Source organism: Rattus rattus, chromosome 3 (assembly GCF_011064425.1).
Source record: "Rattus rattus isolate New Zealand chromosome 3, Rrattus_CSIRO_v1, whole genome shotgun sequence".
NCBI classification, from domain to species: Eukaryota; Metazoa; Chordata; class Mammalia; order Rodentia; family Muridae; genus Rattus; species Rattus rattus.
In genome coordinates this window covers 9,899,174-9,917,065 of record NC_046156.1, presented here as the reverse complement: position 1 = coordinate 9,917,065, position 17,892 = coordinate 9,899,174, and positions in this window count along the sequence as shown.

The following is a 17,892-nucleotide window of genomic DNA, read 5'->3' as shown; positions in this document are numbered from 1 at the left end:
GCATTACAAATAAATACATTATTATTAGTTAGAAAATAATGTACCTGTCTCTCACTGCTTAGAACCTGGCGGCATGGTCATATCCATCCATCTGTCTGAGAGAGATGGAAACAAGAAGTATTTATAGGAGCAATGTCACTCAAATAAGAATGCATTCTATTTGTAAGGACTAGAAAAAAACCTTAGGATGACAATTAAACTTAATTTTGGTAGTGATATAATATTATTATTTAACAATAATAGATATTTTGGAAGCTCTGACTTAAGAGACCACTCACCTATTTTTCACCATTAACAGTATCATTGAGGCAAAAGTGCAGAGACCTGCTGTTTATACGTGTTACAACAGTTTTTGGATCTACAATCCTTTGCTAATAGTGTGAAAACGTTATTTAATTTAAAACATTGTTTCCTTGACAAAATATAATCTCTAATTAATAAAACAAATTATTCATTCAAAAAATCCCTATCCAATGTAGGTGCTGTTTCATAAAATATCTATATTGGAAACATCTTGATCTATGCTCCAGAGACCAAAAGTTTAAATAATGCAGAAGAAAGAAAATTTGCTGGTCAATAATCATTTCTTCATTACCCTGGCATTAACGAAACAGCTAGGAAAATGGTGCTAGAAGCCAGCATGGGCTCTTCTGCTCCAGAAGGGAAAAGACCATAAAACATGCAGAGGAAAGATATAATTCCTCCCAATTAGTTTTGACAGAGCTCAAAACTGGTTTTGCAAACCTTAAAACTGAGAAAGGCTGCTCACTTTTGGAAGAGGCTCAGGTCTACTCTGCATAGATTTTAATTTAAATAGTTGTATGGTTCCCTGTAAAAATGCGTGAGCTCTGCAGCCTTTCGGCATTGGGCTACCGATGTTCTCTCGACCTGTTTACTGTGGGCAACATCACTTCTCTAAAGGGAAATTGGAAGTCATTTTGCTTAAATGAATGATAAACATTGCAGTTGAAAGCATGGTAATAAAATGACATGAATCTGGGAAGGAAATGGTTTGGGGGGGGTCGACACATGAAGAGTTGTAGGGAACATAGTAGATGGATATGGTCAATATATGTCATTCAAAGTATGTGACTTTCAACAAATGACAGACATATTTAAAAACTCCTCTCATTTTTTTCTTAGCATCGTTTCTGTTACAGACCATTAAGATACTCTGCTTCAAATATTGCTTTCCATAGATCACTTCATGACCTCGTGCTTAAAAACTCCAATAAATAACCACAGCTCACATATAGTCTCAGAGATCAACAATATTGACAAACTGGGCAGATTCTGTTATGAATCTTGGAGTATTCTATGCAGCATGATATACTTAGCAAAACTTCAGCCCTCTTTCATGTGTCAACAGTGCATTGAATTCTGACAAGCAAAACCATCACCCATCTTTAGCCCTTCTGATTCTCAATCAGAAAAAAAATGGCCCTTGCTGGGGACTCCTTGAAGAAGAAGTCTAATGTCAAGTAACATTGACCACTGGAAAGTGGATTGACATATCCTGGAGTACGTTATGCTGGAAAGAAAAAAATTATTTAATTGACTCATTCAGAGCACAGAATCAGTGATTCTACCACATATAGATTGCATAACCATCTAGTTTACAACCTTACTCCTCATTAAGCACCCCAATTCCCCTACGTGTCCCCAGAAACTCTCTTGAACAGTTACATCTCTAATCCATAGCTTTATTCCTCGACTCAGTGTGATTTTATCTGTTCATAATAAAGCTGGGCAAGCTTCCAGCTCTCCATAGAGTCCCACTGGATTCTACACATTGACCTTAAAGGAAGGAACATCAAACATCACAACTATACTCTTGTGCTCCATTTCTAAAGGCAAAAGGCATCCACAAGGCACCATTGCATAATTTTAGTGAAGGGCATATTCATATCATTCTAACCATACTAGCATACATACAGATGGCTCACATGATGGATAGTATTTAGTTTTAGGGAAAATAAAAGAGTGAAATGGGGTGAGTTAGGACCTAGAGTCATCTCTCCATGCCTCCCTGGGTTTTACCCTAGAAAGGTAGCATGGCCACTATATCGAGGGGTAAAGATGAAATTTGCCTTGTTTTGTGTTCAATCTCACTACCTCTTTTCATCTTTCAGAACTGGGAAGTGTATGTGGGGTGTGTGGGGAGTGTGCTGTGTGTGCTCAAGTGTCTGTACAGGCAGATTCCAGAAGAGGGAGGGCATCAGGTTTCATTTCTCTTCACTGCATTCCTTTGAGACAAGATCTATCACAGAACCTGGAAGTCAGCTAGCAACCATCCTTCCTCCTTATGAATCTTCCAGTCTCCTAATCACCACATCCCAAGCCTTACCCAGATTTTTAACCTGGGTGTTGAGAATCAAATAGAGTTCTTCGTGCTTATGGAGTCAATGCTCTTACTCAATGAACCAGTTCTCCAGCCCCTAAACTGGAATTTCTTTTCCTTTCCTACTTTCAATTTGGACATATATTCACATCATTTTAACTCCTTCTTGTCTTCCTCCAACTGCTTACATGTCCTTTCCTCACATTTCTGCTGAGGCACGTTACTCTGCTAAAGGAATCATTACTGAAGAAGAGTAATTCTCTCTCTCTTGTCATCAATTAGCTGCATGTAGCTCGTCATCTATGAGTGGGCCTTTGTGGAAACCTACCCAAGCGCATTGGTATGTCAACTGGTGCTGACATTGTACAGGTCTTGTTTAGGTAACCACAATGCTGATATTTAATGTAAAGCTTGTCTGTTGTGTGTTGAGAAGACTGTCCAGCTGGAAGCATCCTGAGCCATTGGCTATTACAATCTTTCTGTCCACTTTACCATAGTTTTCTCTATGTCTTTTGTGTAGGGACTGTGTTGTATGTGTATCAGTTAGAGCTGAATACTCCACAGTCAGTTAGCTGTTCTCTACAATTCGACCAGTTGCAGCTTTTTGTAATGTTCTCCTTCTTCTACAAAAGAAGATTCTTTGGTGATGTATAAGAGATACAATTATCTATAGATATAAGGATACAGGATATAGATACAGATAAGGATACGAATATGAGGTAGAAGGAAAATGGCAGTGATAGGTTTTCCTTATTGTATCTCTGTGACCACTACAGCCACAATAAATTATTTAGGTTAAACTGGAGCTCTTTATGCATTGAACAATACCTACTCCTATTCCTTCCTTTACCCCTGGGGACTGATTGAGTAGAATGCACAAACTCTTGTTGGCTTCTATGTCCAACATAGTCTACACACACAAACACACACACACACACACACACACACACACACACTACCACATACACACACACACACCACCACCACCACCAACAAACTCACACTCATACATCCAAGCAAACAAACTACATAAAATATAATATATGAGATACTAACATGTAGTGAACATATAAATATCTCTGAATGATAATTTTCCTACTAGAGAGACCACGTCTCTCCAGCACTTTCTTGGCTTGAGAGTATTTCTCTCAAATATTTTTCAGTGCTATATCCTGAACCAATTAAATTGCAACTTACATGGAAAACCTATCGAAAGAGGCCTCTTCTGATTGGAATAATAGAGAATAATTACCCAATTTGTCTGTAAAACATCATCTCATTTAAAATGACAACCATGTTCTTAATTTACTTTGTTTGCATATGTATGTTTCTGAATAAACTTCATACTTGTTTGTGGTAAATTTATTTTATATTTAAATATTGCATTTACATTGAGATTCCAATCCTCTGTCATAAGATAAACTAATAAGTTTAATGGTTCTGTTTCTCTTATTCACCACACACTATACCCTTAGTATTGTAGCCTTAGAAAACTAAGAACTAAATTATGTTATAAATGTAAGGTTAAAAATTGGGATAGCAAATTCTAGATAATCATGCCAACTCCTGTCTTTGCTTTACTTGTATAGACCCAGGTTGGAAACTTCTATTTTTTTTTAAAGTACCGTATCGCAATTGTCATTTTACCATTCCCATAAAATTAAACCTGAAGATGAAGAAAACTAAAGGCTACAGTTAAAGCAATGGGTCATGTCCACTGTAATAGAAATTATTGAATGTGTCCAACCTGAGATGGTTTTTATCCCTCTTTATAGTGAGAAAATACATAGAGTGTTACAAACACGTAGGAAACGGCTTAAATTGTTGAGCTAAAGGCTGGCTTCTTACACTGCAATTTCTTATTTTATCACAATGACACAACATAAAGTTCAGAGCATATAATGGGGTGAGGAGAAAGTCTTCCAAATACCTGGCAGGCGTATCTTTCAATTTAATTCACCTGTCAGCCCAGGCAATGGTGAGTGAACCTATTATTGGCAGTTCTGTTCCATGGTTACTTTCAAATGTACTACATTCCTATTGGCACAGAACAAGTCACCACATCCTTCTCCCTGTCTTCCTGGATTTATTTCTTGATATTTTTAAAGGGAAAATTCCCATCTGAACCATGTAATATATCACGTCTATCTCCTTTAGAAAAGGGAAAGAGATTTAATTTTGGAGCACTGAAGAGTAATGATTTTAATTATTTAATTTTCTTATAAATGAGAGACAATCTACCTATGCTCATATCATTCATCACACTGAAATAATTATCTCATTTATTTTATTTTATAAGACAGAAAGAAAGAAAAATGAGAATGAGAAAATTACAAAAAAGCAAAAAAAGGAAATTACATTTCTGAGATATCCCGTCTTCTTCGTCAGAGTAGACATGAAGTTTACTGATTGAATTACTTCATTTTCCATTGCTATAACAAAATACTCAAGGATGAATCATTTTTAGAGAAAGTACATCAGGTTGTTAGCTTACAGTCTGGGAGAATGGAGAGCAGGAGTAAAGTTGCATTGGCCCTGGTAAAAGTCTTATTGTATAAAGAGCCATGACAGCAGAACAAGTTTTAAATTAATAATACAGACAAGAAGCCAGAGGGAGGCTCAGAGACCATTTTACCCCTTTCTAATAACTTATACTTCGATCTTAGATCACCTAGTCAGGGAATTATAAGACTTTATGAATCTCCCCTCCAAGACAGCATCCCTATTGACCTGCCCACACCCATGTCCTTCAAAGTCCCATGTATCTTGTCAGACTGAAAAGAATATCCCTTGGGAGGCATATTCCACCTGTCTCTAAACTGTAAGGACTTTCCTTCTTAGCAAGGACAGTCTTTAGTGCCATACAGTACTTCAAAGTTCAGCGAGTTAGGGATGCATGCATTGAACACAAGCACAGACAAAAACAGAAAGAAAGCTAGAGTGAAATATATACATATATATATATATGTGTGTGTGTGTGTGTGTTTAAAAGATATATTTTAAATGAATATATATTTAAAAGTAAAAATCATGACTGTCACATAAATATAAAGATGACCATATATTTAGAATTTTATACAACTCATTATGTAGTGCCAAGGAAGTGTTAGTGAACCTTGAAAGACCAGTCAGTAGCTGATCTGATGCAATCCCACAAGTGCCTTTATTCAAGCTCGAGCTTGGGCTCAGCCCACTGCCAACATGCAAGATGGTTTTCGTGGAGAAGAGCTCCAAACACTCATGGGGCAAGGTTTTATAGGAAGTGGCATTTTAGAGTAAGTGTGTCTGGCCTGACAAGCATCTAATTGGAGAGCTACATGGCCTTTAACATAATTGGCTGCTGCTGGGACTCAAGCCATAAACTTTGCTTCTGCTTCCCTCTGCACTGGTGGTTGTTAGGCAGGGGGCAGGCTTGTTGGGGACTAACCTGGGAAAGCTGGATTTGCTGGGGAAGATTAATCTGGACAGTCAGGTTTTGTAGGGCTTGTTGGGGTTAGCCTAGAAACTGGAGCTAGGCTCCAATTTGTTGGGGGTTACCTGAAAACTGATGCTAGATACTGGCCTGGTAGTTTACCTGAGTTCAAACAAAGCTCAAGTTCTCTAAGATGGAGTCTGAACTTAAAAGATTTGGCCTCTCGATTAAAATCAGAGCTGGTGAGGTGTTACAATCAGTTCAAAAGAGATATAAACTCTTATCACAGGAATATTAAAATGGGAACACACACACACACACACACACACACAAGCAGAATAGTAATTTTCCAGAGTAGGTTTCCATTCTACCTGCCAATATTAATATTCATGTGTACACATAAAGTTATTTTACATTTTATCAATTGTCTGCAAATCTTAGCTATCAAAGTGGGGCAGAACAATTATGACACCTTGGGTAGGGTTTTCTATGGGCATCCACATTTTCCTTCACACATAGATCAAATGCATCAGCCTATAGGGGATTCCCTTTTGGTGCTACTGACTCTTGCCTCGTATCTCTAAATTATTTCATCAATGCCACCACCAGGGGGAAACAGCATGTACCCACAGACAGCTATCAGAGTTCTATAATTTGGTGGGACCAAAACATAGCCATATATATTCTAATAGAACTTTAAAGAAATATCTACAATAAAAACAAAGCATGTGTTTAGAGACGTATTTTGAATAGTAGATGAGAAGATTTTAGTCTGCATCCCTTAGTTGTCAACACGAAATTAAGGTGTCCTGTAGGATTTGCTTACTGACCATCTTCTTTTATGTCGAGGAAACAAGATGGTGTTAAGGTCTAATAGAGGCCCTATGTCTTAGTACTGAGTACCAAATCCATTTATGGTCACTTGAAAATGACTTTTGCATATCTGAATGGCATGTATTAATAAATCCCACTGCACTCCAGCCCTCAAGTGTGGTAGTCATCGACCTGAATACAAGCCCAGAGAAGCAACCCTTTGACATACCAAAAAAATCCTTGAGGAAGCTTCAATTCTACCCCTTGCCAACAAGCTTCCCTTGAGGGCAGTGGTGTCAGGCACAGACCAGAGAAATGTTTCCTTCATTCTTAATGACAGGCAGTGACAGGATTCTTGTTACTTAAAATAACTCAGGCAAAAAACCAGTGTCTACATACACAACTGCATAAAGGCTAATAAATATAACAAAAATATCTATAAAGGTGTCATTAAAAGCTTTAAGAAAGAAACTTGCTGGCAATTTTTAATACGGTTCACAATTTGTAATGTAGAATCACACAATTAGCTAGGATTCACAACCTTCCTCCCTCAGACAGTTGTATACTAGGATTCCAAGTGTTTCCCACTATATTCAGGTCTGGTTCCCATCTCTCTATATGCTGAAGATTTTCCACCTCTGGTTTGTTTATGTTCTCCCTGCAGATGGTGATAAGTAGGTGGGGTAGTCTCAAAACGACACAGGAGGTCTCTGTCTATCCCAGACACATGTCAGTATTTCTTAGAGAGGCGAGGGCAATCTACGGAAAGGCAAATCTGCACCCTAACAGGCACAACTAACTCCATCAGGTAATGAGCAACTTCAGCTGGCTGTGTGTCCTATAAAATGAATTTAAAATGACCTCCATTTTGTCAAAGAATGCCCAATATGGCCACTATAAGTAATTTTAAAAAACATTATTTCAAATGAGAATTATAACTGCCAGACACATAGTTCACTTGTTTAGCATTCAGAAGAAAAGTAAGCATGGATCTGAGTCTGTTTTCAGCTTGGTTTAATTAGTACCCCAATGACCATAGCTATTGAAATCAGTTTGTTCAGATTTTCTGCCAAGTCTGCCAAAGGTCTTTTACTCAGAAAGGGAATTTCTTTATTCCTATGAAAATAAAGAGGCAAGAGAAAAGTAACTGTTAAAAACTGCATTTTGTAGTTAAATATAACTGTGCTCTGTTGAGCTGTTAGGTTCTCCTACTTCTCCTTTTAAAAATATTTTCATGTAACAGTATCCTGACTCTGAGATCATGCTTAAATTGGGTCACATTGAATAACACATTTCTTTCTTTTTTCTTTCTTCCTCCCTTCCTTCATTTCTATCTTCCTTTTATTTTTCCATCTGTGTTGTAAAGAGCAGATTTTTTTTTATTTTATTTCTTCAGAGTAGTAAGTTGCAATTCATCTACTTAAACATAATGACTATTTAAAAAAGGGGGAAATATTCATTTTTACCTACAGTCATCCGATTTCAAATATTAGTAGTTTTATTGAATTTATTCTGTGTTCTCATCTCAAGGCGTCATTCCCCTCTTTATTTATTGACTTTATATCCCTATTGCAGCCTGCCCCCTCTTCCCATCATCCCTCTCGTACAGCCTCTCCCCCCATCACCCATCTTCTCCTTGGAGAAGCTAGAGTTTTCCTCTGGGAACCAACCCACCCTCTCACATCAAGTCACTGCAGGACCACACACATTCTCTCCAACTGAGACAAAATAGCTTAGTAAGGGGAACAGGATCCACAGGCAGGCAACAGAGTCCCTCCAGTCCAGTTGTTGTAGAACCCACATGAACAATCTGCATGCTTGCTACCTATGTATGAGACCCTAAGTCCAGCCCTTGTATGCTCTTTGGTTGGTACTTCAGTCTCTGTGAGACCCCCGATGTCACAGGTTAATTGACTCTGTTGATCTTTCTGTGGAGTTCCTATCCCCTCCAGACTACTCAATCCTCCCCGAACTCTCCCATTAAAGCTCTCCTTGAGCTCTGTCCAATGTTTGGCTGTGGCTCTTTGTGTCGGCTTCCATCAGCTGAGACGTGGAGTCTCTCGGAGGACTATGATACTAGATCATGTCTGCAAGCATAAGAGAGTATTATTAATAATGTTGGGAATTGGTTCTTGCCATTAGTTCGGTCTAAAAGTTGGACAGGTAATTGGTTGATTATTTTCTCCAGTTCTGCTGCATTTTTTTCCCTGCAATACGTGTAGGCAGGACAAATTTTGGTCAGAGGTTTGTAGATTTTTGTCTTTTTCTCTCCACTAGCTGTCTTTCCTGGCTATAAGAGGTAGCCACTTCAGGCTCCATATTCACCCATTGCTAAGAATCTCAGCTAGTCAACCCCATAGCCTGGGAGCTTCCCCCGTCCCAAGTCTCTGGAGACAACCCAGCTGTCCCTCAGCCAAAATACAGATAAAAAATAGGTGGTACTATTAAGTTATTAAAAGAATAACATCATGAATTTTGTAGGTAAATGGTGTAACTAGAAAATATCATCCTGAGTGAGGTAGCCCAGACATGGTCTGCATGTTTCCTTATAAATACATATTAGCCTTAATATACAGGATACTCACGCTACAATCCTCAGACCCAAGGAAGCTAACTAACATGGAGGGCCAAGACAGGATGCTTGCTTCTCATTCAGAAGGGCAAACAACATAGACATTGGAGACAGATGGAGGGAACTATGTGGGAGAGGGTACAGGGCAGGGAACAAGGCAGGGGAAGGAATCAGAGGTAGAGGAGAGAGGGCCAGGAGTGAATAGAAATTTCAACTGGGAGCTTGTGATGGGGCTTGGGGGATTAGCTAATATGACTAGTATGTGTCAAAGCACCTTTAAAACCAGACTTCACTATATCCATGCACTGAAACTCAGTTCAGTGCACATGAGGGAGGACTCATTATTTTGTCTCAGTCACTGTTCTATTGCTATGAAGGACACCATGACCAAGGCAACTCTTATAAAATAAAGCATTCCATTGGAAGCATGCTTCCAGTTTCAGAGAATCATTTCATTATCATCAGGACAGGAAGCACAGTGTCAGAAGCCAGCTGAAACCCACACACCGTGATCCTCAGGCTTAGAGAAAGGCACTGAGCCTAGTGTGGGCTTTCGAAGCCTCAAAGTCCAGCCCCTGAGACATACCTCCTCCACAACCATACCTTCTAATCCTTTGCAAATAGTGAATCTCACAGATAAATGAGCATTCAAATATATGAGCCTGTGGAGTGGGCCATCTCATAAACCACCACAGCTTTCTACAAGGAAATTTCCATTGATGAACTGCATTTATTCCCCCTAATATGTACCACACCATTAAACCTCATTGAACATAAATGTATTATGAAGACCATAACCCTACTAATACTAACAGTAAAGATAACTCTTGTCTGGTAAGTCTTTATTCTAACATACTAAAGAAAAAAATCATAAGCTACATTTAGAAATTAAATAAAAAGACTTCAAAGGAAGAATTCAAAACCACTTACCAAAAGCATGCAGGGCTTGCCACCATCTCATCTGCTTAAGATCATGGAAATGAGTGATATGAAAGAAACAGCTTCACCAAACAATGATAAAAACAAGACATTATGTATGATAAGTGTATCTAGAAACCTTTAGTGACAGAGAGGAAAGATTTCTACCAGCATGTAGAAAATGGAAGGGTCTAGACCAGTGATTCTCAGCCTTCATAACACTGTGACCTTTGAATACAGTTCCTTATGTTGTGCTGACCCCCACCACAAATTTATTTTGTTGCTACTTTATAAGCATAATTTTGCTATTGTTACAAATTAGTGAGAATATCTGACATGTGACCTCAAAGGCTTGTGAACCATAGATTGAGAACCCCTGATCTAGAGAAAAACAGGTTAACAGATCAGTAGATAGTTCTTTGAAAGTAATGATAGTTTGAGAAGCAAAATGAAAAAAGATCATTCTTAATTTACAAAATTACCAAAGGGCTTCTTAATTTGAATATATGTGTACTAAGAAATGTAAAATTGAGCACTGGGCTTCGTTTGTCCGTCTTACCTTCCTCTATCCTCTACATATTAAAACATTGGATAAGGAGTTGAGATGAATAATAGAGAAGCATATTTGAGATGATGACGATAAACAGCTGAACTTCCTTCAAATCTCTAGCTGCACTCCGGAAGTGTGAATTTCCCTACAGACACTGTTAGAACCACATGATGTGTTTTGCTCAAAGACTAATCTGTTTCATCCAGTAAGTAAAACGACTGTTAAGGACTTAATTGTGAAAATGCCAAAAAAAAAAAAAAAAATTAAACAACTGTGCTATTTCTAACTCGTCAAATGGAATTGTAAAAACACAAAAGCAAAATAACACTCATTATGTATTTTAAGACAAAAACATTTCTTTTATTACAATTGTGCAAAAATTAACATAGTAAATGCTTCATTTTTATTTTACTGAACCATAATGGACCAATTTGTAACCCGTCGCACACTGTTTCCGTCGTCAACCATTGTCTTGAACAACACATCTCTGTCTCCCCAGAGTTATCTAGTGATCCTTCAAAATCTAATGACTCCCTTCCCTCTCTGAGCAGCTCTGGAGCTGATGTCTGTCAGCATAAGTTCAATTCTCTGGTCTTCGAGCTGTTGTTCAGCTGACTACTTCCACATCTGTATATGCAGCACTAATTGGTACATTTTCAGAGAGATGTCGTTCCACCTCGTGTAAATATTCTGCACTCCTATGTGTATTATGTTGTTGGTTATCGTGTTTTGTTTTAGTTTTAATTTTTCTCACTGTGAGGGACTTAGATCAGTTGTAGTTTGCCTGGTGTGAGTGGGCCTTTATGTTCTGTCACCTTATAAGAAAGCACAGCAAATAGTCTTCTACAGATGTCTCCTTACAAATAAATCATGGACAAGCATCCAGTCTCATTACGGCTGTGCTCAGTGTAGGTTGAATTTTATATGTGGCAGTCCGAAGTTCTTCAGACTTGTTTGCATAATTTTACATTCTCTTCAGCAATGAGCTCCCTTAATTTCCATCCTTGTTAACAATTTATATGCTCAACTCTGCAGTAATTTAGCTACTCATCCACATACGCAGTGATATGCTTTTACTTATGCTGTTAAATGTTTGCTGGTCCCCTATATATCGCGTACGAAACATTGTCTCGATGATTGATTCATTGTTCATTGTAATATTTTTGTCTCCTCGTTATTTTTGTTTTACCACAACTTTTGCTTTATTTTAATTACGCAAATGACTACGGTTATAAATTATAAAGTACTTTTTTGGCAACAAGAGCATTTAGTTTCTTTTTCTGAAATGCAATTTCCTCTTTTCATTGCGAAACGAAAGCATTATATATTTTTTTCAATGGCAAAATGAAAATTTTAAAATAACTATGACATTTTAGAACTCTAGTTACTTAGTAGGTTCCAGAAGGAAATGAAAGGCCTCGACAGCATTATTTGCCAGATTATGCTTTTATTCTTTATTATTAGTTATAAATGATGTAAAACTAACACACAATTACATAATGCTCTTTTCCTTTCCCTCTTCAGCCCCTCTCATACTCACTCCATTATATCCTCTGCAAATTGGTGAGCTCTTGTTCTTTAATTGATATTATTATATACATGTCTAAAAATTATATATATTATAATATGTGGTAAAATTATAAAAGATGGTTAGTTATCAGTTCCCTCAAGCTGGATCTGCTCGCTCACACAGTCTGCAAGCCGCCCTCTCCTGGTTGTCTCCCTTTTAGCCACCATCTCTATGCGGTCCCCTAGGCAGCAGTTACCATGCCCCCCCCTCACTCACACACACACACACACACACACACACACACACACACACACACACACACACACACACACACACACATCTAGTTCTGCAGGCCCTGAGCATTCTCACTCTGCACAAGCAATAGAACCAGACCTGTAACTCCACCTGCCTCTCATCCATTTCTTTCACACACTGTCCTCTTTAGCCTGGTAAAACCGAAGTCCAGAAACTTGTAATTTAGCAATTAGATTCACATGTTAGATTCTCAATCCACACAATAAATTCACTGACAATTAACAAATATATAAGCCACCCACCCAGACAAGATAAAATCGATCTAATTCATCGAAATCTGAACCATACTCCTCCGTAGACTCCTTCTTAACTCTCTCCTTCCTCCTCTCTTTCACCTTACAAAGACTTTGTCCCTACTCCACTCTCTACTGTTTTATCACGTATTGCCTTGACATCAGCCTGCTACATATATACTCTAGTGAGTCCATTGAGTGTTGCTTGAGTGTGTATGAATTCAGGCTGACCTTTGGTATTGGACAACCATTTCTGTGCAGATTATATTAACCCTTAATTTCCTAGCGTTCGTGGTCTAGGGGTAAAGCCACATTCCATCTCTCCCTTCAGGAACACCATGTACATTGGGATTGTCATTTGTTCAGGTCTTCTCTAGGCATCTAGGCTGATAGTCATGGACTTAGCTTTTCTGTCACTTCAAGGAGACACATCTTACAGATGATTTCATGGTCCTTTGCCTCTTAAAAATGTTCTGCCTTCTCTTTGGTGATGTTCCTGAGCTGTATACACAGGAGTTGTGTTGCAGATATACCTCTAGTGCATGGACATGCAATAACTGGTTTATGAATTATAAGCTATAATTTATAAACAACTGGTTTAATGAGCTGTGACTGTTTTGTTATGGTCTCCTTGTGCTGCAGAGAATGTTACTTAATACAGAATGGCAAAAAACACTTATCTCTCGGGACAAGAATGAATAGTCAGAGCAATACGATTCTACTCTGAACTGCATTCCACACCAACACTTTGCTGCGTTCTGTGTTACAGTCTCCTTCTAGACTCCTGGGTGCTAACTACGTCCTCACGTTACACCTGGAAGTGATTTATTTGGGTGGTTATATTATTTTCCTGGATTGACTGTAATGGCCTGACCATCTCTTATCCTATTGGTTTGCCATTCATCAGATCCCCTTCATTCCTATATCAATTAGTCTCAGTTTCAGCTCTACATTTGCAAGTTCATCTGATCAATTTGTTACTTGCATGTGGCTGCAACCACTCTTAACTTCAGTTTCAAATACCCAACCAAATGTCATTTAGCCCATTTCTCTTCATTTCTTCTATTGTTTAGTCAAGCCCTCTCTTCCATCTGAAGCGTGGCTTCATGAATTTGACCTCACTGGACTGCCTCTTCTGCTTTTGTGTACTCCTTCACATACATGCTACATTTATTAGTCAACTTTATTAGGATGACTGTCAAAAGGCTTAAAAGCAACTCGTTCTTTACCTTCCTCTAGCCTTTTAACATTTCCTGAATGAAAAAGCAGTCCTCTTTATGTCAGAATATTGTCCTTGGTACCATCTAAATTTGGAAACTCGAACACAAAAACCATGTAGACAAATTTTAAATAAATGATCGTTGGACTGCCCTTCATCCCTTAAATTCTATTAAGTTGATGTTCTTAGGATGTGTCCACTAGTAAATCCAGTGCTCCTCTCAGTCTTTCATTATTTTTACTAATAATAGTCATTTATTATATTTTTTCTAGTCTCACACATTATTTTTTTCCTTCAAGTAATCTATGCTTTGCTAGAATTTGTTTTACCTTTCTAGTTACTACACACTCATTTCTTTCTTTATTCTCATCTAGAGCAAGCTACATCATTTGTAAGATGCAGAACTAGATGGAAAAAGTGAATCCCTTGGTCAAATATACTGAGTCACAAGGAAAGAATAGAGCAAATAAATATTACTGTGGTCTTCTAAAAACTGGGTGTCTCTAATTGTACAGTTCTCAAGTTCAAGATGTTGGTTGCCATTAGAGTCTGTGAGGGTTCCCTGTGGCTTTAGCCCTTAAACCGTTCCCTTTTCATAAATACTCTATTTTTCTATCTATGTCTGTTATATCTTTTTTCTTGCTTGTCCCTGGGTAATCTTCTATAGTCTTGTAGGTTTAAAATTCAGTGATATGCTGATGATTTTTGCATTTACATCCACATATTAAACTATGTACTGATTTTCCTCCTTGAATGAATAATAACATTTCAAACTCAACATTCCCAGGTTAAATTCCCATGCATCCTCAATTCATTGCCTTCAATTTTTCATTTTTTTTAAATTTGCTTAATGAGAAGCTCTATTTCCTCAGTCATTCAGATCTACCACTGTGCTGATATAATTAGTGTCGTTAAATGTAGCAATTCTATCAACTTTATACATCAAATTCCAACCATGTATAGTCCTGTCTTCCTTCTTCGTTGCCCGAGTCTCTGTTTATAATGCCTTAATTCTCATCTAGTTTTTAGTATTCTTCTGTTTTCTCTCCTAAGTCTGCTGTTGGCTTTTTAGATGGTTTGTGACTTCATTCCAGCCTTCGCTGGTTGACTTTTTAGTCCTTAAATAAGTCAGAATACTTTGGATCTTTCTTTATATGCATCCTGCGTTTGCACAGTAGTTCTGCTACATTATAGCTCTACTGGATATATCATTTTCTTAATTTTTTCCTTTTTGGGGTAGGTTTAGTAAGGATGCTCTTCCAATGATGCCATCATCCTAACCATGAGATGGTTGTGAATGCTACAATACTTTTGCCAATCACAATAATGCACATGTGAATAATTTAAGAATCTGAAAGTGGAAAGATTACCTAGATTACATAAGAGGAGCTGATGTAGTCATCAGTACTGTAGTAAGAATGTAGCAGCAGCATAAGTAATAAAAATGGGTCAATAGGAGGAGGGGATTGGAATAGGATAAAAAAGAGAACACAAGCCCAGGAATGAGGACAGGTCTGGAGGCTGAAGAACAAGGAAATCAATTCTTCCATGCAGATTAGAGAATGAAAATGCTGTTACTAGTTTGATTTAAGATTTATGGTTTTATGAGTAAGTCTGTTGTTCCGAGCTCCTGAATTGTCAGCTCATTTAGAGTAGATCTCCAAAAGGCTAATGTGTCTTCACATTGATTCTCTGACCCTAAGGCTTTTAAGTTAGTTCCCTTTCTAAATTCTCTCCTTGTTCTTACTATGCACACCTCATGCTATGTAAGCTCGCATGGACAGAACCATCTAACATGTTTTTAATGGTCTATACTAAAAATGTGACTTCTGTAAGTACAGGGATGACACACTTCTGTTACATACTACTCTATCTATAGACCAGAATGTAGAACAGAACACACACATAATACATCTTCAGAAAGTATTTGAAAAAGTGATTAGTAAATGATGCAGACTTGCTAATTTCAATTTTATACATTACTTATATTCAGTGATTGTATGTATGAAGTTTTTGCCTTTGCACAGTATACTTACATAGCTAGTCTCTCTCTCTCTCTCTCTCTCTCTCTCTCTCTCTCTCTCTCTCTGTGTGTGTGTGTGTGTGAGAGAGAGAGAGGAAAGAAGAAGAGAAGAGGGGGGAAGGAGAGGTTTGAATTTGTAACATATCTTTATTTAACTAATAGTTGGATGATGAGTGGGTTTTACCGTATGGTGATCATCATATTTAATCAATAGAATCAACATAAGGAGCCTAAACATCACATTTGTAATCTGATTATTTCTGCCATGTAAATGATGAATGAAGTCAGCTGTGTGATTTAATCAGGGTATAACAATAGAACAGGCACAAAGAAAACCATGTGGGGAGGATGGGGACACTTCGCTATTTTATTTCAACATTTTGCTTATTAGATGTGATGAATGTTACAGGAAATACAGCTCAAAACCTGTCTCCTTTATACATAAATTAATTGTTCTTCCCACACGCCACAGATCCTTCCCACCGATACCCACTCTCCAATGTGTCACACCTTAAAGAAAGGGAAAAAAACCCAACCAAACAACCAACCAACAAACAGCATCAAAAATCACCTCCTAAGCATGTGGCTGGAGTGCTGACACCTTAGCTTTTGACTTTGCTCCGTTTTCTGTTATGTATGTGGAGCAGCAGGTTAGGAGAGCAAGGCATTTCTTGAAATAAAATAGATGTGGTGTAGAAAAACTGGATGCAGTCCAGATAGATATTTCAAAATAAATTACAGAGAAAACCTATAATTCTGTATTATATTTACACTAGATGCTTCATAATAATACTGCAAGCTATGGTATAAACCTGTACTCATAATCAGCTTCTTAGCTATCCTGTGCCTGTACCATAAACAGACTTATTAAGCCCTGCTAAAAAACATACCAGTGTTCCTGGGAGATACTTTCTTAATCTGAAGTTTTTACAGATTAGAATTTAGGGATTGATTTGTTAGCATTTCCATCCATATGATTAAATCAAGACATTCATGATTACTCTGCTTTTCCTATTTATAAGTGATATGATAATGTACATTTGTATTTAAATAATATTAATATTGTCAGAAACAATGTTTAATACTGCTGATACTTGCTTTCAAGATAAGCCAGTGAAGCTAAACCAGAAACTAGTGTGAGTTCTTTCTTTCTGGATTTGCTGTTTTTCCTAGAGTTGACAAATTTATAATACTGTCCCTCTCATCACTGTAATTTTACCTAGAATGTGACACTAAGTCATGGGTGGCGAACAACAGATCATTGACATACTCTGTCCCTTCAGTCTGTGGCCCATTAATGACAGAAGAAAGCTCTATGTGGATAAGTGTTCAGTTGTTACTAACAGAGTCGTATATGTAGAGATGGGAAGAGGGATGAAAATATTGATATTTCAATATTTCCATGAGAAAAGCACATATATGTTTACCATAACATGCTAATACACATGTTCCTGTGGTAATGTATACACAGCCCTAATACATCGTCCTATCAAAATCCGGTATAACAGCTAATCTATCTGAATTGTACGAGTCAGAATTTAGTAAGCATACACAAAACATTCCACACATCATTAAGAATAGCACATACATATGTGCTAACCCGGGCTAAGTGAGAAAAGTCTTGTTATGCCTCTTCAACAGCTGCCTTCATAATAGAGGTAAGAAAACGGAGAGGAAAAGAAAATGGATTTCTTACCCAAGGTCAATTCCATAGGTCAGGCACAGAGCCAGAGTGAGACCTTATCCATCAGATCAGATCAGCACTCTCTTCAAGTTGGCATATTACACTGAGGGTAACATCATACGCGTGTCTAATAAAGACTTTAAGCTACTATAGTGGAGTGGCTTCAGACAAAATTCGAATTGATTGAAACTTTCCTCTGAAACCTGAATCAAAGCAAACCCCATCTTTTCTTTCTGTACCTCTTCTCTTGTACTGAAGGGTCCAAAGATAGCACATAAATGGATGTTTCTCTGATACCTGTG